The 24,214-nt window shown below is 41.4% G+C and overlaps 1 protein-coding gene and 1 pseudogene across 11 annotated transcripts in view; both read left to right on the top strand.

Annotated features, from left to right (window-relative positions):
* The window catches only part of Magi2 (membrane associated guanylate kinase, WW and PDZ domain containing 2), a 1,438,220-nt gene that overhangs the window by 988,554 nt on the left and 425,452 nt on the right, over positions 1–24,214 (top strand). The window lies entirely within an intron of this gene.
* Positions 13,345–13,438, top strand: LOC128100198 (uncharacterized; annotated as a pseudogene).

Genomic DNA, 24,214 nt, shown 5'->3' with positions numbered 1-24,214 from the left:
CCAAGGGAAATGGGTTATGGAAAAGAGTTCTTGTGTTTATCTTTAAGTTTCTATGGTAAAAACTACATTCCTTTTAAAAATAAGAAAATAAGTCTAAGTTTAATAAACTGGACCAAAGTTGCACTACAAAGGGAGTTCGAGGCATCCAGTCAGGATCTTTTGTTGTTATTATTGTTATGATTTTTTAGCTTGATTGTTTGAATAAGCCCAAAATGGACAAACAGTGAACATGTTGCCTACTTCTTTCTTTCTTCTACCTAATTCCCCTCCCCAGAGACGGCTACACTCACTGGTTTCTTGTATGTTCTATATTCTCTGTAGTATGGGAAGGGGATAGGGAGATACAAACTACTAACGAGCAAAAAGACAATATCCTGTATGAATTGTTTGAAAGTAATGGCCTGGTGTTCTTTGTAGGATTGTTCTGTGGTTTGCCTGTTAAGATACTTCTGACATCTGTTCTGCTGTTAACATTTCGTTATAATGCAGCCAGTTTGTGGAGAATCAGAGTACTGGTGAGGCTAAGGCTGACAGATCACCATGAGCTTGAGGCTAGCCTGGGCTACATAGCGAGTGTTAAGACAGCTTTGGCTATAGAGTTAAGCTCAGTCTCAAGCAAAACAAATATTTTATTAATGAATAACTGAGTCTATTGGTGACTTCTAACATAATTATAAATACAACTATTTTTCCCAGTGTCGAACTTGTCTCCATACCATTGATGCATAGGCCATCTTCCCCATCTAATGCGAAGTGTTTTTTCATATCCTAAACTGAGTACTCAACTCTTTCTTTGTGCTTTAGCTAGCCAGTCACCCTACTGGCAGCAACATCCCATAATATGTTGTTAGTGCTGCCTAGAAGGGATCTGTTCATTTCATTTCTGACTCTCACTTCCCATCTCGGGCTAGTTTCACTCCCACTGCTATGGATAATATTTTGTTTTAATTAAACTGTCTTTTCTTGGTGAGATGTCTGAAGCATATCAATTAGCCAATTAGTTTGATCAGTGAGATACTTTGCCTTCACTCTACCATGGGAACAGTCATGCCTAAAACAGCCCATATCTCTGCACTACAGATGCTGAGGCATTGCTGTGTTCTAAGGGGGTCTGACTCCACAGTGTTATTGTGAGGATTAGGCACACTTGTAAGATTCAGTGACTGTAAACCAGCATGAAGACAGCCCTCTACATGGAAGGCAGCACACCACAGTGATCAAGTGTGCAGATGCTGGGGCTGGCACCAAGTGTGCTTCTCACCACAGCCAGGTCAACCTTGACAAATTTCATTTCCTGACTTCTGTGTAACTGGGAGATACCAGGATGTTCTCTCTCTCTCTCTCTCTCTCTCTCTCTCTCTCTCTCTCTCTCTCTCTCTCTCTCTCTCTCTCTCTCTCTCTGTGTGTGTGTGTGTGTGTGTGTGTGTGTGTGTGTGTGTGTGTGATTGAAGGGGATACTGGGACCCTAGCCCTTCCTCTCTTTTGCTTCCATCCATAAGGTGAGCACTCCCTGCCATGATGCATTAAAACCAACAAAGCAGTCATGTGCTAGGGCTTCGAAAACCATGAACCAAAAGAAGCCTTCCTCTTTGTAAGTTGATTGCCTCAGACACTTGTTGCAGTGATGGGAAGCTGACCAACACAGTATACTGACTGAGCAGTCTTAATTTCACTACCTGCAAGGATGTTTGCAGGAAGAAAGATGACTTCTTCTCAATCCCAGCACATAGGGCAAAATGAAATGAGTGATATACAGCTGGATGTCTGCTCCTGTCCTCACTCTCTGACAAGTCCTGTTTTGAAGCCAATCCACTAACAGAGTCCTATAGCATGATCTTGGTTATGCTTCAAATTATTGTATATATTAGATTCCTGTAAGCATGTAGAACTCTGCCCACCACATAGAATGTTCTCGGTAAGTACCAGCTATTTTCCCACCCAGGCCTTTCCCCTGCTGATTTCCCAGCCAGTTTTCCCCTACACACTGATCACAGTCCAGTGAAACTTTACAGAACAAAAGGCAAATAGAAAACTTCTTCTAGCACTTTTTTTTAAACAATAGTCACTACCTGTTTTAATTACTTGTAAGTCTGTTTATATCTGACATAATCCAAAAAGCTTAATTACACTAGACACATGAAAGTGTGCATGCAACACACACACACACACACACACACACACACACACACACACACACACACACACACACAGTGTTTTCTTCTTGGAGGCAAATTTAAATTGGCCAACCACTGATGTAAACGTAGCTAGAAAACTCCCAGTTTGTGCTCACAGCCATGTACAAAGTTGGATGGGACACTGGATCTGTCTTCTTTCAGAGAAATAAAGTCAGCAGTTGAGGTCCAATGTAGTACAGTGGTGGCCTCAGAGTACAAAGGGTATGCAAGGTGAGGGCTGAGTAAACAGTAGGTTGGAACAGTTGTTTAAGCTAGGATGCTGCAGTTATTTTAAAGGGCAAGGAAGACAGAGAAAGAAGTTTCATGTAGGTCAAGGCATGTAAGTCAAGGTACTAACCTCTGAAATAATTCCATTTAACTGGGATGGAGGATTTGCATGGAGTAAGTGGTTGAGCGCCCACTGGCCAAGGTAAATATTTAGAAATTAATCCTTTCTCTAAGACTGAACTTTTTTAATAGTTGGTGCTCAAAGTTCACCTATTTGAAGCCAAGTCTTTGGGTCTAGGTTTAATTTTAGGGACAAAGTGTACAAGCCATGTCAGAGCAAAGAAAGGGGTTGACAGTAGGCCACCCAAGAGGTGAGCAGCTAAAATAACAGGTGTTAAGAACAAGGAGGTTGTGTAGTTTGCAGGTCTGAGTAGATGCTAATGGCTAATGGCTAATGGAGAACATTTTTAACTCTGGAAGTTAAGTGAGGAAATTATAACCACAAAATAGCATATATTTCATTTTATGCCTTCATTTAGGATACTTTTGTGAAAATTATTTGCTCTCTCAGGGGAAAAAATTTGTATTTCTCAGGCTCTAGAGGTTTGGAAGACACCTCAGATTCCCTATATTTACACACATTAACCTACAAAAACGTTTTGTGTGATGCTGTACATCTTTTCTTAATTACTCCTCATCTGGTCCATAGAGGGTCCCATAAGTGAATCAGCAACTTCCGTGGAGAATAGCCCAAGGATTCCTCCAAATGTAATGCCTCTGTTAATCGTTCATTATTTAAGGGAGCATGCTGTACAGGCAAAACTCCTGCCCTGGGGACAGGAATGTGACACAAGCCCATATTATCCATATGCCTGTTGTTATCCTGTATTGCAAGGGTCTGCATGTTAAGATATACACCCTAAGAAACCTGCCTTAGTTTTGGATGACTTCCAGTGACCGACCTACAGACACCTGCTAGTGTCAGGACAAACTGGGTTAGTGAGACAGTGCCATCTGTGTGTACATGGCAAGCCAAATCTGCCGAATTCTGTTGGATTAACTGAAAACACTGAAAAACTTTTCTTTTTTTTTTTAGTTGAAAATAAATTCTTCTCTCAGACAACACTTCCTATTCACAGTTTCCCCTCCTCTCCTCCCAGCACATCCCCAACTCTTGTCTCCCCTAGATCCAACCCCTCTCCATTTCCTCTTCAGAAAAGAGCAGGCCTCCAAGAGATAACAACCAAACAGGACAAAACACGATACAGTAAGAGAAGGCAAAAGCCCTCACACCGAGGCTGGACACGGCAACCCAACAGGAGGAACAGAGTTCCAAGAACAGATAAAAGAGTCAGAGACACACCTGCTCCCACAGTTAGGAGTCCCACCAAGACACCAAGCTAACAGCTAGGACATAATACACAGAGGACCTGGTGCAGACCCATGCAGTCTCTGTGCTCGCTGCTTCAGGCTCTGTGAGCCCTGCTTAGTTGATTTGGTGGGTCATGTTCTCCTGGTGTCCCCTCTGACCTCTGACTCCTACAGTATTTTCTCTTCTGTGGGATTCCCTGAGCTCCTAGCTTCGAGTTCCTAGGATAAAGGCCCAATAGAGACCTCCAATTTAGACTCTCCGTATAATGTCTGGCTGTGGGTCTCTGCATCTGCTTCCATCTGCTGCCAGAGGAAGCCTCTCCAATGACAACTGGACAAGGCACCAAATTATGAGTACAGATCATTAGGAACCATTTCATTGCTTTTTGTTTGTTTGTTTGTTTGTTTGTTTTTAAGACCAGACCTGTTTGGTTCTACTCTAGGTCTCTGGACTATCCAGTCTCTGGTACCTGGCCACCCAAGCAGGCCTATGTATGGGCTCCCTCTTGTGGATTAGACCTCAAGTGAAATAGGCATTAGTTGGCCATTCCCACTTGTTCTGTTCCACCATTGCCCCAGAACAGCTTGCAGGCAGGGCAGATGGTATGTCAACGTTTCGTGGCTGGGCTGGTGTCCATGTTTCTCTTTTGGCAGCCTACAGAGCACCAAAGAGACTAGAACACAGGGGTGAAGTCTCCATGCAGGCACCAACTAGACTTCTCTACATTCAGTGAGTTGTGTGGCTGTCGTCCTTGGCACTGGGGCCCTGCTGTTAGTTTGTGGAGAACAACCTTCTGTTCTAGCATCAGCCTGGGTTGTTTAGGGATCTCCTTGAGACCCCCTCAGTCAACAACTCAACCAAATACAACCCAGACCCACCACTGGAAGCCTTCCCTAGCTACAAGAGATGGCCAGTTCAGATTCCATTTCTTCCATTATTAGAAGTTCTCAGTAGGGTCACCCTCACACATTCCAGGAAGTTTCCACTGCACTAGGATTCCACCCTGCTCCCCAGATGCCTCCCAATTCCATCCTTCTCTCCCTACACTCTCTCCCTTTATCCCATCTCCCCACTACCCATTCCCATTGCCACCTGCCCACAGTCTACCCACAAAATCTATAATAGTCAGAAACTGGAAACAACCTAGAAGTCTCTCAACAGAAGACTGGATAAAGAAAATGTGTACATTTACATAGTGGACTATCACTCTGCAGGCAAATGGAAAAAAAATCATCCTGAGTGAGGTGACCTAGACCTAGAAGACAAATATGCTATATACTCACTGATAGGTGGATATTAGCCATTAGGTAAATGATAACCAAGCTACAAGCCATAGACCTGGAGAGGTTAGGTAGAGAGGAAAGCCCTACTGGATCTGCCAGGCGGGGGTGGGGGGCAACTTTTTTTGCTTGTGAAATTTGTTGTATTTTCTCCAGGTTAACTACTATTTTGCAAATGCATGATAACTCATTTTTCCAGTTAGATTTCTGAAACAAATAATGTGAGGGATAGTGACCATAAGGAGAAACTTATAGCATATATGCTAGGAAAATACTATACAATTTGCAAAGATATTCCTGAAGGTGGATCACAATAATAGGGTCAAAATGCTAGAGTCAAACCCACAGGTTGCCTCTACCTCATCACCAAGCATTTCTTACAACTGCCTAGGGATATGTGGTCGCTTAAAAAAACTCAAGACAAACCATCCAGAATGACTGTCTATCTGCTCAAGGACATACTTTGATTTTAATATACTACTCCTGAAACAATCATTCTGGATTTCATTTGATTAAAATGTATTTGATCTATAATGGAAAAATAGACGCTACTTTCTATGTTAAGACTAACAGCCGGGCGGTGGTGGCACATGCCTTTAATCCCAGCACTCAGGAGGCAGAGCCAGGCAGATCTCTATGAGTTCGAGGCCAGCCTGGGCTACCAAGTGAGTTCCAGGAAAGGCGCAAAGCTACACAGAGAAACCCTGTCTTGAAAAACAAAAAAACAAAAAAACAAAAAAACAAAAAAAAAAAGACTAGCATACGCAGAACATTTTTCTAAGTTTTTTTTGTGGAGCTATAAACGTAGTTCAATGGTAGAACACATGATGAACATCCACTCAGTCTCCACCACTGCAAAAAGGAGACAAATCAAATGTGGTCTGTTAAGAAATATTAATGTGGTTTAGGTGCTCCTGAAAATACAGTCTTAAGAGCATTTTAGAATCGCATTTGCTCATGCTCCCAAGATTTTCACATCCCATACATTGTAGGAACCTAGACATGGCTACAGGCTTGGCACAAATGTGAACAGCAGTGTTGACACAAAGCCAGAGGGATAAGTAACAATTGATCAGTGATGGCAAGAAGCTCAGTAGCCGGGTTAGATATAATTAATTTTTCCCTTTTATTAAAAATAGATTATTTTATATAATATATCCTGATTATGTTTTCTCCTCTCCATACTCTTCACAGTTCCTCTTGACCTCTCCTTCCATCCAGATCCACTCTATTTCTGTCTCTCATTAGAAAAGAACAGGCAGCCGGGCGGTGGTGGCGCACGCCTTTAATCCCAGCACTCGGAGGCAGAGCCAGGCGGATCTCTGTGAGTTCAAGGCCAGCCTGGGCTACCAAGTGAGTTCTAGGAAAGGCGCAAAGCTACACAGAGAAACCCTGTCTCGAAAAACCAAAAAAAAAAAAAAAAAAAAAAAAAAAAAAAAAAGAAATGAACAGGCTAAGAGATAACAACCAAGCACAACAAAATGAAATATAAGATAAAATAAAAACCACAATATCAAAGTTGGACAGGACAAACCAACAGAAGGAAAAGAGTCTCAAGAGAAGGCACAAGAATCAGAGACCCACTTGTTCACACACTCAGGAGTTCCATAAAATTACTAAACTGAAAGCTGTAATATGTACACAGAGCACCTGGTGCAGACTCATGCAGGCCCTGTGCTTGCTACTGCAGTCTCTGTGAGCTTGTATGTGCCTTGCTCAGTTGATTCAAGGGGCTCTGATCTCCTAGTGTCCTCCATCCCTTCTGGCTCTTTACACTTTTTCCAGCTCCACTTCTGTGGCATCCCTGAGCTCTGAGGAGGGGGATTTGATGAAGACATCCCATTTAGGGATGTGTGTTCCAGTGTCTCCCTCCCCTGCTTTCTTTCTGCCAAATGTCTGACTGTTACCCACTGAATTTTAGAAAAAGGAAGTCATTGGTAAATCTGGCATAAAAGAATCCATAGAGTGCAGGAGATGTAAGCAAAATCAAAGTGGGTTGATGTACAAGCAATAGGATTTTAATGGAAGGTTTGTTGGTAATCCTGGCAAAACAAAGCATTTCTGGCGCACTCTCACCCTAAAGGGTAATGGTGGTGGTGATCATGATGTTTAGCATTTCTTGAGCATCTCTGGTATATCAGACACAGTGGCAAGCTCCTTACACATACTGTCTTTTTTGCCACTCTGTATATAAGCCAGATACTGATAGGTTAACTCTGGCTCGTCTCTGCCTCTGGTCAGTTCCTGCCTTCCTCTACGCTAATATCTCTAATAAATGTTTGTTCCATTCTTCTTAGGTTCTAAGACTCTTGATACATGCAAGGAAGAAGGCACTGACTGAAAAACTACTTACTATGTATAGTAGACATGAACAATAAGAGTGATCTTTATTCTCCTTAGTTCCCTGAATGAAAAATTTGTTTGCTTTTGGTCTCTCTAGCCTATCACATTCTCAATATTACACCAGCTCTGACTGGCAGAGAGAATCTCCCAGAATACATCTCTTCTTTGCTCTTCCCCCTCAGATGCCAGGATCTTGCATAATAGCGTTTACTCCCACATGTTTAGTTTGCTATGCAGGCTGCACCATTGACACATATTTTCATGTCTCCACAAAAGCTACTTTGCCTTCCAGTCTCCGATTAGAAAGCAGTGAACAAAGCCTTTTGCAACTACTGCCCCTGGTTTATCTCTCCCTTCCACTTCCTTTTACCCGTGAATCCTCAAGTCCTCTCACTTTCTTGGCTGGAGATTTTACCTGTATTTGTCTTTCCTGTCATGAACAGCACTCAGCAGACACTGGAATGTTGAAAAAGCCTCCTCGTTTCCTCAACTACTTTCAGGATGCAGTTTTCTTATGCACAGTCCACCAAGGGTCCCAACTCTGTGTGTTGTGGGTGCTCACCCTTGAATGTTAGTGTGAAGGCCAGAGGTCAGTATTGGCTGTCTCCCTCTATTACCTTCTATATTTTTTGACAAAGAGTCTCATTGAACCTGGATTGATTCAGCCAGGCTGGTTGACCAGTAAGTTCCTGGGATCCACCTATCTTACCCCTTGGTGGCAGAATTCTAGGCATGCACCACCACACCCAACTTTTATGTGGGTGTTTGAGATCAGATCTCAGGTCCACATGTTTGCAGAAGACTTCACTGAGATATGCTCCCAGCCCCTCAGCTTATCTCCTTAGAAATAACCCCTCTCTCAAGGCGAACCACAGGCATCAAGTCTGCTGGGCAGATTACAGCAAGAACCATCCTTTTTTATAGCTGCCCTTTCACCCTAGTCACAGCCCTCTGAGTACCCTGCTGTTTAGAGACTGCATCTTTGGATCTAGACCTACACATTTCTCAGCTTCACCAATATAGAAAATTGCAGCCCAGGACTGTTTTGTGGGCTGATCGAATACCACATGTTCATGTTTCTTTGAAATTCAGCCACAGACACATCAAAGACTACATTCTCAGGGCCCATGCTGGTTTGTCAGGGCAGGAGGCCTTCTCCCTTGTCTCTGCCTGCTGTGGCCTTGAATATGCCTTTAGGTAGCAGTTTTACAGTTTTAAGCCTGCTCAGGAAAATATTAGACATTCATTTAATATGAAATCAGTGAAAGTTTTTAACTTGTAGTTTAAGGGAAGTTTTTGAAAACCATGCTTATTAATTTTTCTCTACTAAATCAAATGCTGGTCAGAGACTGATTCTGCTCACTGATAAAAGGAGACAAGATGATAATAGACCTATCGGAGTCCATGTAGCCATGGCACCATCTCTTTACTCTTCAAATTCCTCAAGGATTTTAATTTTTCTCATCATTACTTCTCTAATGTCACATTTTAAAGTCCCAAGGTTGCCTAGATCCAGGGAATATAGGTTGCTTTCAAATGGTATTATATTTTCCATTAAAAAAATATTCATGCCTTTCAAAACAATCATTCTCCTGCCCCCTAGGGTTTTATATGCACGCGGCGTGTGTGTGTGTGTGTGTGTGTGTGTGTGTGTGTGTGTGTGTGTGTGTGTGACACAGACAGAACAGGAGCACATGCTGAAGTGTGAGTAGGAACATCCGAGGACACAGTCAGGAGTGAGCTCCTCCTTCCACCGTGTTCAGACAGTCTGTCCCACTGCTCTTCTCTCTGGCAGCATGCTCCAGGCTCGCTGCCCCTCAAGCATCTCTCCAGTCCTACCACACCCACCACCTCTCTCATGGTAGGGCTCTGGGATTACAGACACAAGCCACAGCATCTGGCTTTTTCAATGTGGGTTCTGCAAATTGGATTCAGGTCTTCTGGCCTGTGCTGCTTTTACCTGGTGAGGAAGTTCCCCAGTCCTGCCCATAGCTTAATGTTTAGTGATAATTCTTGTCAGAAAAAACATGGTTGTCTTCCCTCATCAATAAAAAGTGAGTTAAGACACAAGAGAAACTTTTGAGGCAAGGTAAAGGAAGACTTAATCCTTGTAAATCTTGAAGAAAACACACACACACACACACACACACACACACACACACAGATCCTTTCAATTCTTCAAAATCTGAATTTTAGACAAAAGTGTACCATGAACACTCCACCCACATGGAGTCACACATTTGATTTCAATCATCTATATTCATACAAATAAATCTCCCAAGCAAAATAATTCAATTATTCTGTGAAAATTAGACAGGGAGGATTTTTTTTTTTGCCTTTGAAAATGTGAATCAAAAGTGATTTAGAATAAGATTGAAACCACACCTTATGTTATAACCATCTAATTTTACAATATAATTATTTTTGCTCTGTTTGGTTTTTATAGGACCCCTCCTTAGTGAGACTGTCAAAAGCTTCAGACCCAAAGCAAGGCAGCCTTTGCTGACTGGGATCATAAAATTGGTGAACTCTAAACTAGTTCATGCAAAACTTAAAGTTACACAAAATACTTAAGTGCAGAAAAACTGAATATGTCTCATTCTTTCTAACCAAGAGCAATTTGCACACTTACGCACATCACACACACACACACACACACACACACACACACACACACACACACCACTTAACACAATGCTTAGGATCCAATTCCTTTTTTTTTTTTTTTTTTTTTTTTTTTTGGTGTTTGAAAAAGTCAGTGGACTCAATTGCCTCTGGGATGTGGTGCTCTGGAGCTGTTGGTGGGGCAAATGGGCTTCCTCTTCTCCACCATGGGCTTCTGGATTTATGGGAACTGCCTTGACTCTATGGATGAATGTCAAGCACAGATCAGAGCGGTCCCTGTTCTTGCGGACCACGTGCTGACACTGCTGAGTGTAGCCCAGGCATGCTTGTTGATGGCGGTCCGCATGGTAAGAAATGACTGACCGGATCTGCCTTTCAGGACCACCCCATCCCCTTTGCTGTGGGTGGCCGGCTCCACTCCCACAGTCTTGGGTTGAAGCAGCCAACTGTAGGGGAAGGAGCTGCAGGCCTTCAGGTTATGGGGCTCGATGCTGTACATATGCTTACTACTCATGGTCAGGAAACTGGAGTAGTCCACACCACCGACCACTGCAGATGTACAAGTATGGCAGTGCCTCCTGTCACTATGGTGCCCAGAGCCCAAGTCCTCTTTATCTTTAATTCTGAATATGTAAGCTGACAAGGAAATAATCCTCACTCAGAGTAACTTAATTTAGAAAATCATTCAAAGTTAGAAGTATTTTAATGGGGCTGGACGGAAGGCTTAGTCACGAGAAGCACCTAGTGCTCCTGCAGATATTCCTAGTTTGGTTTCAGCACCGATGTCCTGCAGCTCATGATGATCTGCAGATCTACTGGGCCTCAAAACTTCTGCCCTCTGTGAGCTCCTGCACACACACACAGTGCACATAAGCTCGTGTACACACACGGGTACACACACATATACAACTTTTAAAAAATCTCTTTGAAAAATATTTTTTATCGACTTAGAACAAGTCTGCCTCCTAACAGAGATTGGATACTCAAGTTGTATAGAAAGCAGAAATGATAAACAGTTTGAGTGGATGCACGAAATGACACATATGAAGAAAGACGTGTGTAAAGGTGGTAAAAGACAATGAGAGACAGGCGGGAAAGGGACGACAAGGCAAGAAAAACTAAGAACTAGAAATCGGAGAGCAGTGACTGTGCCTGGTGTGGGTAATTTAAATGACATTTTGTCTCAGCTCTATCAACAGTACAAGGATCACTTCGTCAGAATTTCTAGATAACAGAGTTTGAAATGAGACTGTAGATCAGTACCTTGGTTTTATCTCAGTGAAATCAGCATACAGCTAGAAGCAGAATTCTTTGCTAATGGCTGAAACAAGGAAGGAAAATTTTAAAAGCATTTGTTTTTTAATGTGTGTGTGTGTGTGTGTGTGCGTGTGTGTGTGTGTGTGTGTGAGAGAGAGAGAGAGAGAGAGAGAGAGAGAGAGAGAGAGAGAGAGAGAGAGAGAGAAACTGAGGAAGTCAGAGGCATCGGATACCTTGGAGCTATAGATACAAGTACTGTGAGTCACTTAATGTTGGTGCTGGGAATTTAACTCAGTCCTCTGGAAGAGAAATACGTGCTCTTAACCACTAAGCTATCTCCAGCCCAGGATTTGAACCTTAAAGGGCAATTTCAAAATGAGTATGTTACTCACATGGATGGCCTTGCTCTGTTGATTTACATACAGACGTTTTCCTGAAAAACACTAGCAAATCTTACTGCTACCAAACCAAACCTCAGATGGCTAGATTTTTTTCTAAAAATCTTTGCTATATTCTATTTAAAAAATAAGCATAATTATGTGATGTCAAAGTAGCTGGTAGAGTGAAAGCCAGGTGTGAACAGGGATTAAATATCAAATGGTTATTTTATATTGTCTCTTTGGGGAGTATTAGAGAACTCTGGTAAAGTCAGAAGCCCTAGGGAACAGTCCAGGAAGTGTCCAAGAGGGAAAAGCAATTCAGAGATTGTGAAATCTGTCCACAGTCATTATTTCTGCTTCTGCCTCAATGGCTGGGGCTGTTCTAACATTCACTTGGTTTAGATGTACGTTTATCTTGTCAGTATACAGAAATGTAAAACATTCACCTTTTCAAAATCTAAAGGTCACACTAAATGGCTTGAGGAATTTAAGAGTACTGGAATGTCTCAAGATCTTTGCCTATTCATTGAAATATTAGCTTTAAAATTACATATAGCAAGATAGAAACACTCGAGAAAGAGAAAACATGAGAGAGAAAATAAAGTGTTCAATTAAGTTTTATGGTACTCAGTGAGTACTTAATTAAGTAATCTTTATCTTTACTGTTCACCATGCACCCTTAACAGGGAAATGGAGAAGTGTTGAATCTGTGGAATTTGTCCCATGTCTGTGTATTTTCCAAAATATGTAAGGATAAAGTAGTGGATAATACCCTTGTTCTTAAAGGGTGTAAAATATCTGGCCTCTGTATTTATCTTTTTTTTTTAACTTTACTTTTTATAAGGCTCAGTTTTAGGGCCCTGCTAGATGTTTCTAAAGAGTAAAATGAGCTGTAATCTTGTGACTACAACTCATTGCCTCTTTGCTCATCCAGGCTTCTGCAAAGCACATCTAGGTAGCAAGGAAGAGTCAGGGTTCTTCTGTCTTGAATGGTTTGCCCTGCTATGAGCTATTGATGTACTTAATGAAGTGTTCTGTATTTATCAAGTTCAAAAATGTCTTGCCATATTGAAAGCGATTTAGTTATCCATCAGGCATACACTCTTAAAACATAGCAGATGGATACAATGGAAAAATCAATTTCTGTTTACTGCAATATAGAAAGACATTAATTATTATTTCTCTGATTTAAAAGTGCAAAAGTACTTTGTATGCTGTTTTATCATACTAGGTACCTCCTCTTGTCAGCAGCTTCTGACTTGGAGATAAATTCACTGCGCTTATACTTGGATTTTTAGACTTTTCACCTTCTGAACACAAACCAGAAAGAAAGAACAAGCCATTGACTAGCAGTTCTTTTCCCACTCCTCAAAACCAACAAAAAGAACAAGCAAACGGAAAAACAACAGTGCTGAACAACAGATTGTTCCTTGGGGTCTGGAAACACAGCTGTGTGTGTTCTGAACAGAAGACAGTCTCTTCACCGTCTTCCTGTTACTCGGGAAACTGTGAGATAGATATGAGAGAGGGATACACGTACACATATCCACAAACACATTTGTATAAAGACACAAACGAGAATAGGAATGGCATTTGCACACTACACTCCACTTATTAGGCAAGAGCAGCTGTTGATAATTTTGTTCTTCTCCCTCAAGTCTTCTGTATTAAAAAAGTACCATACAGTGCTCAATTCGGTAACACATATGCTAAAACCAAAATGATACAGAGATTAGCATGGCCGATGGCATGCAAATTCACGAAGCATTCCATATTTTGCACCAACTCTGACAAAGGCTCCCTCACAGACTTGGGAAAGTCTCCCCGAGGCCCTCACATTTTATAGTAGGTGGTAGAGAGCCAAAATCTCTTCCTCAGAGCCTCCTGGCATCTCCAGAGCATCAAAGTCATGCCATTAATACGTTTTCTGAGTAACTCCTGTATTTGGATGTGAATGCTTGTTGTTATTATTTAAAATAAATATTAGTCCATTAGAATTCCAACAAAAATATAATGTCTGACTCAGTTTATTTAAAAAAAAAAACCATAGCAGACTAGAAATTCAACACAGATGAATGTGCAAATAAGTGCCTTAATTGCATTTGGATATACTGTGTAAAGCTTTAGGGGCTAATTGATATATGTGAGAAAGAATATTTAGTTTTCAAATTGGTATGTGCTAAGCACTATGTATGCTTTAGAAATAGAAGCGGGCTTGAATCCTCACTTAAAATGATCGTGACCTGGGCAAGTTTACCTTCACCTGTGGCAATAGAAGTAATCGTTCTTCTCTTGAACAGTTGTCTAAGGATTAAGTGAGATGGGAACCACTTAGCTTACACCTGATGACTTACTGTAGGGTTTCTACAAGTATTTGCCTTCCTGCCCCTGTCATTGTTACAGTTCTTGTGAAGAGAGGGGGAGAAGGAGCAGCAGAGGGTTGGTGATGAAAAGGAGAGAGGAGTGAGGAAGAGGAGAAAGGGAGGAAGAGGAGAAAGAAGGGAGACAGAAATGCAGATGGATTGGAAATGCAGTTCATGGAGGAGTGCTTGCCTGGCAGGCATTGAGGATCTGGATTTGATTTCATCACTGATGAAAAGACCCTTATGCTTGAAGAGCAGATCATATGTCTACATCTCTGTTACAAATTTTAGATACATCACATAACATAATTCTCATGATAACCCTAAGTAGGTGTTATTCCAAATTTGAAGATAATGAAACAGACCTAAAGAGATTAACTATCTTACTCAAGAGTCAATCAGTTACTCATTATAGAATCCAATTCTTTAATCTCCAGTTATATCTAGGAGTATCTGATATCAATTTTAGAATCTAGAAATTTCCACAAGGCTTACAAAAAATATCCTGTTTGGCTGTGGATAAAAGAATAAAATAAAGTAGGGAACTCATCGTGGGATTGGGAGGAAGCTTGGGTTAAATGCTTTCAATGCCTGACCACACTCTGTTAATGCCTTAAGCAGGGCTGGTGGGGAGCAGACTGATGCCCTTCCAGGGATCCTTAGACAGAGGAAACTTAGAAGGCTTGGCATCCATTGTGGTTCATAGGGCACTGAGCTTCTCGAAAGAGTATAATGCAAGAACTTCAGAGATATGCTCGCTCAGAAAACTTTTGCATTGATTTACAGATTATTGGTAAATGTGTATATCTTATACACAAATGGTAATAGTTATTCGTTATCCCCTATTGGAAAATATAAACCACTTCTGTCATAATATTTCAAATGGTCATTCAGAAAGCAATATTAATATCAGAGTACTTCTGAGAATTGAATTGAATTGTAAATTTATATATGAAACATTACAGTATACACAATAATGGGGTAACATGTGATGCACTGATACATAGGAATATTGTATAAGATTTAAATTAAGTTAAATATACCTGTCTTCCTCAAACATCTGTCATTTCTTTGTGTTGAAAACTTTCTTTCCTTACAGCTTTTTGAAATGTGCAATACATTATCTGTAGTCACCAACTCTACAACTGCACCCCAGAACTTCTTGCTCCTATCTAACTGTAACACAGTAGCCACAGTTCAACCTTCTCCATCCCCCTTCTCCCTACTCTTCCCAGCCTGTGATACCACCACTCTACTCTGTTTCTCCGGGTCAATCTTTTCAGATGCTGCATCTGAGTGAGATTGTGTGCTACTTGGTTCTGCCCATGGCTTATTGTCTTATGTATTACAAGTGTCGGGACTTGATCCTTTTGTGTGGCTGAACAGTATCTTTTTTTTTTTTTTTTATTATTAATTTTTTTTTTTAAATTTATTTTAATTTATTTTGCAATACAATTCAGTTCTACATATCGGTCACGGATTCCCTTGTTCTCCCCCCCCTCCCGTCCCCCCTCACCTTCCCCCCAACGCCCCCCCCCCCATTCCCATCTCCTCCAGGGCAAAGCCTTCCCCACAGACTGAGGTCAACCTGGTAGACTCAGTCCAGGTAGGTCCAGTCCCCTCCTCCCAGGCCAAGCCAAACAATCCTGCATAGGCCCCAGGTTTCAAACAGCCAACTCATGCAATGAGCACAAGATCTGGTCCCACTGCCTGGATGCCTCCCAAACAGATCAAGCCAATCAACTGTCTCACCCATTCGGAGGGCCTGATCCAGTGTGGACCCCTCAGCCATTGGTTCATAGTTCATGTGTTTCCATTCATTTGGCTATTTGTCCCTGTGCTTTATCCAACCTTGGTCTCAACAATTCTCGCTCATATAAACCCTCCTCATTCTCGTTGATTGGACTCCCAGAGATCCACCCAGGGCCTAGTCATGTTTGTAATAGCCAGAACATGGAAACAACCCAGATGCCCTTCAACTGAAGAATGGATAAACAAAATGTGGTACATATACACAATGGAATACTACTCAGCAGAAAAAAACAATGGCATCATGAGGTTTGCAGACAAATGGATGGATCTAGAAAAAATCATCCTGAGTGAGGTAACCCAGACTCAGAAAGACAAACATGGTATGTACTCACTCATAGCAGGATACTAGACATGAAACAAGGATGACTTGTCTGCTACTCACATCACCAGGGAGGCTACCCGGAAAACAGGACCCCAAGAAAGACACAGGGATCGCCCAATGACAGAGAAATGGAATGAGATCTACATGAACAGCCTGGACATGAGTGGGGGTAATGAAAGGCGAGGGTTGAGGGAAAGAGAGCTTGGGGGAGCGGGAGATCCCAGCTGGATCAACAACAGAGAGGGAGAACAAGGAATAGGAGACCATGGTAAATGAAGACCACATGAGAACAGGAAGAAGCAAAGTGCTAGAGAGGCCCACAGAAATCCACAAAGATGAACAGTATCTTAATGTGTGTATGTATCACATTCTCTTGTTGACCCACTGATGTCTGTATGCACTCACTACCAGACTCTTCCTTCCCCTCTTCTCTGGGAACTTTTCTTTATAATCTACTTTCAATATTCTTGGACTATTTACCTCTCTTTTTCCCATTTGTGACTCTGTACAGGTCATCACATCTTCCTCTAAGATCTCTATATTTTGTCAATTATTCTATTGATACAGTTCTTATACTAAACTGAATTCACTTCCACAAATCATCTGGTCCTAGCACATAGTAGGTATTCAATAATCAATTGAATATTGATACCACTGAAAATAGAGACTGCGTATAATAACCTGACTTTTAGTGATAACTGTCTCTGTACTTAGCTTGGAGTGTGTGCACAGTGTTTTTTGAATGGATGAATAAAAGACACTGAGAGCTGTCATGGTTTTCTCATTGATCAGAGATTAAAACATTCTTAGACCACAATTGTCATTTAAAACAATATTTAAGGGAGATAAAGGGTAAAATGTGTCATAAAATTGATGGGTGTGGCACAAATTTATAAAACGCTTTGAAGTTTAGAATGAGATGTATTCCACACCACTCATAACAACAAAACCCCCTCATAGGAAGAGGTGCACCCCACAGTAGCATTGCTATGGGTACACTAAGAAGCAACAAATCCCCCTCATAGGAAGAGTGCACCCCCACAGTGATACTGTTACAGGTACAATAAAAAACAACAAACACACCCTCACAAGAGGAATGCACCCCCACAATAATATTGTTAAATGTACAATCAAAAGCAAGACTCCGTGACTCCTGCCTTATAAACATTTTAAAAATAGTAATTCAAGAGGTTCACAGGCCCTTGGCAGATTGCAGGTATGACTGAAATAGGGAGAAATGTGGGGTTCTACTCGTCCTCAAACAGCTGACGTCTTCTGCAACCATGAAGAGCATAGCTGTTGCCAATATTTAAAAGACAAGACAAGTAGGAACTACCAAGCAGTCACTGTGAGCACTTAGGAGAGGTGTAGTCACCAGAGAAGATAGGAAGGAAGTGGCTGCAAGCGAAGAATGCTGAGATGTGGAGCTGTTGGTGATGCAGAGGTGGCAGCCAAAGTCTAGTAAGTAACCGCAGCCAGGGCAAGAGAAGGGGGAGTGAAAGGGAGAGCAGCTGTGAAGCTGATTGAAACACTGGAGACGGGCTGAGGCTCACTTTGTTGAGTTGCATGGATGTCAGAGGCAGGTTCCAGTAGAGATGCAGGGGCTCGCAGTTAGAAATTATCTTCACTAACAGTGTCAAATGACAGAATGAAGGTCTCCTTGTCACCCAATATGAAACGTATGGCCAACTAATATTTTAATGATAAAAAAGTTAAAACTCAGGTTTCATTTTAAAAATACATTTCTTAAGTGTTTTTTGTTTTGTTTTGTTTTTGTTTTTTGGTGGGGTTTTTTTTGTAGACTTTGGGTTTTCTCTCCTCTTCCTCCTCCTTTCTTTTTTATCTGTTTTGATTTGAGAGTCTTTCTGTTGTCCTCACTGCCCTTCAACTTTTTCTCGGCCTGCCTCAACCTCCACAATGTCTGCCACTGTTCTCAATTTAGCCTCTGTATTTTAGAACAGCTTTAAGTTTGTTAAAAATCCTGAACAGAAAATTCAGGTTTCCATATGCTTCATCCCACCACACCCTCCACCCACTTCCCTTTTTACTAGCATCTCAGTCTCTGAGGTGAATTTGTTACAGTTGATGAATCAATACTAAGGGAATATTATTTACTAATATTAATTATATTAATAATACCCATAGTCTATTTCAGAATGTCCTCTGGGTATTATTTGGTTCTTGTGGATTTTAACACTTCGCTGTACCATGTGTCCATTACAATGTGTACTGGATAGTTCCACGGCCTTAACAAATTCCCTGTGTTTCCTTTAGCCCCCTTCCTTCCAATCACTGACTGTGTTACTGACACTATGGTCCCACCTTTTCAAGAATGCCAAATAGCTGGGGTCACGTATAGTGTGGAGCTCCCCTCCCTTTTTTGTCCGCTTCTACTTGGCAGTGGACACCTACGGCTTTCCTGTGTCTTCTCATAATTTGATCGCTTATTTCTATTCATCTCAGCATAATGTTCGAGTCTGAGTCTAACCACAGGTTTTTAGTCCAATCTCCTATTACATTCTGGATTCCTGCCAGTTTTGAGCAATTGTGTGTAAGTGTTATAAGCCATGTACAAGTTTTGTGTAGATATAAGTTTTCAACTCATTTGGACAAATATGTATGACCGTAAAGACTGGATTATATGACTAGATTCTGTATGACTGTGAGACGTTCCCTACCCAGGGGTTGTACAACGTTGCAAGGATGGAGTTCCCATGGCTCTGCAGCCCTCCCAATGTTTGCTGTTGTCAGCCTTTGTATTTTAGACATTGTAAATGCACTGGCACCAAGGTCAGACTTTAAATTTAATTTTGTCATCTCTACAAGAGAGGACCCTTAAAAGTAGATTTGAATAGAAGAAAATATTCTTGGTAGGCAATTCTTCATATGCACAGCATCGTGAGTTTGGTGTAAATACTGAAAACAAATCAGACAAACAATGTCTTGTACTTTGTTGAGATGTTAATTATGTCAGTGCCCTGCTCAGGTGACATGCTGGCCACACTATTCTCTGGAGGTCTGTCCAGAGTGCTAAACAGGGCAGCTCAGGACACAGATATACAGGTATACAGATAAATCAGGCTTGTTTATCTATATGCTCAGGTTGTACCTGCGACCCCAGTCAGAAGTGTTCAAAGAAAAGAACAGGGCGAAGAAAGTGCCGAAACTGTCAAATATTTGAACACATGTTATGTTAAGCAGATTCCATTTCTGTGTCTGTAGATTGCTAAAGAAAGCTTCCCTGTTCTCAAAGATAAACACAAAAACTATCTCACTAATACTCTAGTATTTGGGGTGAAGATTATATGGATTACTATCTATAAGAAGGCTTAACATATTGCCTGACATATGATAACTATTTAATATTGAGTTGGCTACCCAGTGGGAAGCTGGAAGTCAGGAAGGTCTGATGTTTGAAGTGGTGACATTTGAGCAAGCTGGCTAGCTCTCCTGGGACCCAGACAAAGTGAAACAGAAGAAAGTCATGGCTATGTCTTAAAAGGCCAAGAAGAGGAATGCTATATTGCAACAGGACATTATACTGCAAGAAAGGAATGAAGAGATACACAGCTTTTGTGATCCTGGCAGATGCCAGATGCCAAAAGCCTGGGAGCACAGTGGTTCCTTTACCCAGATCTGTTTCAATGGCTCTCTCTTCTTTTATCTCTGAACTCCCCCCGCCATTATAGAGTCAGCCATTAGTAAGATTATGTGATGTTAATGAGTTCTTTCAGTTTCTCCATCTGTGGATTTGAATCACACCTGTCCCAGAAGTACCTGAGTATCTTAACTGCAGTACATGCAGGGAATATTCACATGTGCTCATTATTCTAAAGAGATGTGGCAGATTTAGGTCTAGATATAGCAGGTCAGGAGAGTTATGACATTGTGAGATCACCCATTCAAAACTAAAAATGAGATACTAAAGAATATAAAGGGTGAAAGAAAGAAACTATTATTCAACTTCAACTTAAGGTGAACATGTTTATATACTACCAGAAAAAAAGGTAATTTTCAAATTTGTTTCGTTAGTTTTCATATAAAAGCAAGTAAGTTCTTTTTACAGAGTAACCCCATTCAGCTATTGATATTCAATAAACTGAAATAATTTTATTTTCAAATATAAAATATACTAATGATAAAATATATAACTTCTATATTTTCATTCTCACATCAAATTTTATATGTATTGTGTTCTCTTCTAGTGGTTTTGGAATTTTATTTAAGAGCATTTTCACATTGTTGGACACTTTATAGACAAATTTCCCAGTGCCTTGTATTTTAATGCATCTGTTTCTCTAAACTGAACTGAAATTTCTGTGTTTCTTTAATGATGTTGGTTTCCTGTCATGCAGACAGTTATAGGCTCATAAAAAGTTGAGATAATCTACCAAAATAATGAATCATTGTTTTCTTGGATTTTTGTAAGGAAAATACATCTTTATGTTTTATATCATAGTGAATTTCTCATTTTAAACTGTTTGTTTTTGAGATCTTTCAAAGTCATTAGCATGGTCTGAGAACATACCTCAGTGACAATGCCCATGTAGGATACATAAGCTCTAGGTTCAAACCCAGATCCACAGGAAATCAGGTAGGGGTAGGGGGTAAAGAGGTAGGGAGGAAGGAAGGGAGGAAGGGAGGGAGGAAGCAGGGAGAAGGCAGCAGACAGGCACAGAGGTAGTATGTTGTGTTAAGTCTGGAATTGCAAGAATTGTAGGTATAATTTTGACACTAATAATATCCTCTCCTAACATTCTAGGCTGTAGTTTTCAAAACTCTTTTGTGGACATTATTCTTACCAGGCCAGTCACGGCTGTTATGAAGAGTAGAGTGGCAGCACTACCTTCTGGGATAGACATGAGGGCCGATGATCTCACACTATTTTAAGTAATGAGTGAGATGGTTTGTGTTCTGCTCCCAGCACAGGGCCCAGTGTGTTGGTTATTTTCAGTGGCACCATGTTGCAAGGATACTGCATTGTCAGTACCTCAAAGGATTCAGTCAAATCTGACTCTTGGAAATGCAACACACATCACCCTCAAGGTGCTGTGATGGATATGATTCTGTCAGTTACTGGAAACCTGCAGAAATATCTTGAGTTTTCTTAAGTGCATTAATCATATTATGATACTCTCTAGAAAAAGGAGGTCATAATTCGCTAATGTGGGGATTTGAGCCGCATGGTACATGCTTAATAATATAATGTTTGCTGGTGTCTCAAACTCCCAATCTCAGAAAAACACCCCTGGCCAGTCAGTATTGCCAACAATGCCCCATTCATATAGTATTTACTATGTTCTAGACCAGGAAACTCAACAGATCTTCATGACAAATCTATGAAACAGACACTATCATTACCCCCTGCTGTACAAATTAGGAAACTGAGGCATGGGTAGATTATAGCATATCTAAATCACCTCAGTTCCTTAAGAGATGGGGCCCACCTCTACTCCCTTTACCCCTGCACATTTATCATTCACAAGGAAGGACTTTAGAAGAACTGAAACAATGCCCCACCTACAATCTTTTTTGAGACCTACGCCACATTCTTTTAATATACTCAAAGATTTGTTAAGTAGTTTAAAAGGGAATTTCTCATTTGTTTTTGTGCCCTGAATGTTAGAAATCAAGGGAATAATCCTTGTATAACACAGCATTAGAAGTGTTCATTCTTTACAGAAGTAAGCTGTACAAAAAAATTCAGCTCACACACACTTGAATAAATGGAAGGCCATAAAAATTGATCCTTATTCTGCACAAAATCAATATTTGACATCAGAAAACTTCCCAGCCACAGGAAGGAGCTAAACTAACAGAATGTTGTCCTGCAAAATAATGGGTTGGCTTCAACACCGGATGACTTGTACAATGTCTGGTGCATGGAACCACAAAAACATTCCTGGAGATGACCCTGATGCCAGTATTCCCCCACCACTGCACATTACTGAATTGGTTACTTTATTCTTTTCCTATCACATTTTTCTTTATTCAAAGTTGTATAGTTCAACAATCAGAGCATTGAGTGCCAACCCCTCCTAATCTGACAATAGCCTGGATATATCACTGCCCTACCAAGAATGAATGAATGAGTGGTGAATGAATGGTCATGGTGAGAGAGAAGCCAGATCTTTGTGGTGACCTTAGTTCATATCCAATCTTCAGTTTGGAAATAATATCTCTATTTCCTTTTAAATATAGACTTCTTCTCTCTTGAGAGAGTGGACACCCTCATTCTAATTCAACACTGTGGATGTCTGTTCTCACTGCAATAAGTTGCTTAAACTGTGAAGCAACACACATTCATCACATTCATATATGAAGACTGAGATGGTCACAAAGAGTGGGCACTTATTCTTCACACATATGCACACATGCACACACACATGCACACACACACACACACACACACACACACACACACACACACACACACACACAATGCAGTAGTAGAACACTTCCAAATCTCAGCTGGAATTAGAGCCGTGGAAATAGTTTTGATATCTGCTGGTGCACTTGTTCCTACGGTGCCTCTGTAGGAGGGCCGTCCACCAACGGGAGCAGAGTTGAGTCATAAGACCGAAGTGGGCTGACAGAGAACAATGTTTACTTCTACAGTCTTACATTAACTGACCACTAAGTGGCTGTTTCCCAGCCACATCACATATTCTTTGACCTACACCTACATTTGCTGAGCCTCCCACGTTGTTAAACAGCATGCTGAAGGATTCTTCTCTATAAGACACTGTATATTAGTTCCTTGTGGACCACTGATTTACAATATAAAGCTTTTCCCAACTTACTTGCCCCAAACTCCTCAGTTCTTGATTTTAGGGATGTGCCAGAGCAGTAGTTTTCTGGTAAGGATGGGTATCTATTTATATATGGATATGCAAATATACATACATAAACCACATTTAGAATATTATTTAAAATAGGAAGCATGGGACATGGATGTTTTCTACCAAGGTTCCAGTTTTTAACTTAGGAAACTTTTTTTTAATTAAGAAAATTTTTTCATTCATTTTACACACCAATCAAAGATTCCCCTCTTCCCTCCTCCCGCCCCCCCCCCCCCCCCCCCCCCAGTATTTCCCACATACAAGAAGCAAGGCCTCCCATGGGGAGACACATCCAATAGAAGCAAGTCCAAGCCCTTCCCCCTGCCTCAAAGCTGCACAAGGTGTCCCATGATAGGTAGTGGTCTCCAAAAAGCCCCCTCATGCACCAGGCATGGTTTCTGATTCCACCGCCAGGGGGCCCCCCAAGCAAATCAAGCTACACAATTGTCTTGCCATGCAGAGGGCCTAGTCCAGTCCCAGGCAGGCTCCACAGCCATAGATCCAACTTTCATGAGTTCCCACTAGTTTGGTTTGGTCCTCTGCAGGTTTCCCCATCATGATCTTGATGCACTTGCTCATAGAATTTCTCTTCTCTCTCCCCGACTTGACTCCTGGAGCTCTGCCTGGTGTTTGGCTGTGGATTTCTGCATCTGCCTCCATTAGTCATTGGAGAAAAGCTCTGTGATGACAGGGTATTCACTAATCTGATCACTGGGGCAAGCCAGTTCAGTTCAGGGACCCTCTCCACTATTTCACTCAAAGCTGGGGTCATCCTTGGGGATTCCTGGCAACTTCCCTAGCACTGGGTTTCTCGCTATCTCCCTCCATCATGGTATCCCTCTCATTGCTTTCCCACTCCATCCCTGTTCCAGCTCAACCATCCCATTCCCTTATGTTCTCATGCCCCATCCCCTAACCTCCATTGCCCACCCCTCATGCCCAGTTCACTCATGGAAATCAGCGTGGTGGTTTCTCAGAAAATTGGGAATCAATCTACCTCAAGACCCAGCTATACCACTCTTGGGCGTATACCCAAGGAATGCTCAATCATAACACAGGGACACATGCTCCTCAAATACACTTCCCACCCCTGCATAACCTTATTCTAGACACAGAGTTCAGCATTTTTGCAGGCTTAACTAAATATCGAGACAGACACATCCTGCTCTTGCAGCACTTATTTCAGCTGGCAGCTACCTGTGGTTACAAAGTTAAA

Source organism: Peromyscus californicus, unplaced genomic scaffold (assembly GCF_007827085.1).
Source record: "Peromyscus californicus insignis strain IS unplaced genomic scaffold, ASM782708v3 Scaffold_6__1_contigs__length_162567912, whole genome shotgun sequence".
Lineage (NCBI taxonomy): Eukaryota > Metazoa > Chordata > Mammalia > Rodentia > Cricetidae > Peromyscus > Peromyscus californicus.
Note: the sequence above shows the minus strand (reverse complement) of the source record. Positions and strands in the feature narration are given on the sequence as shown.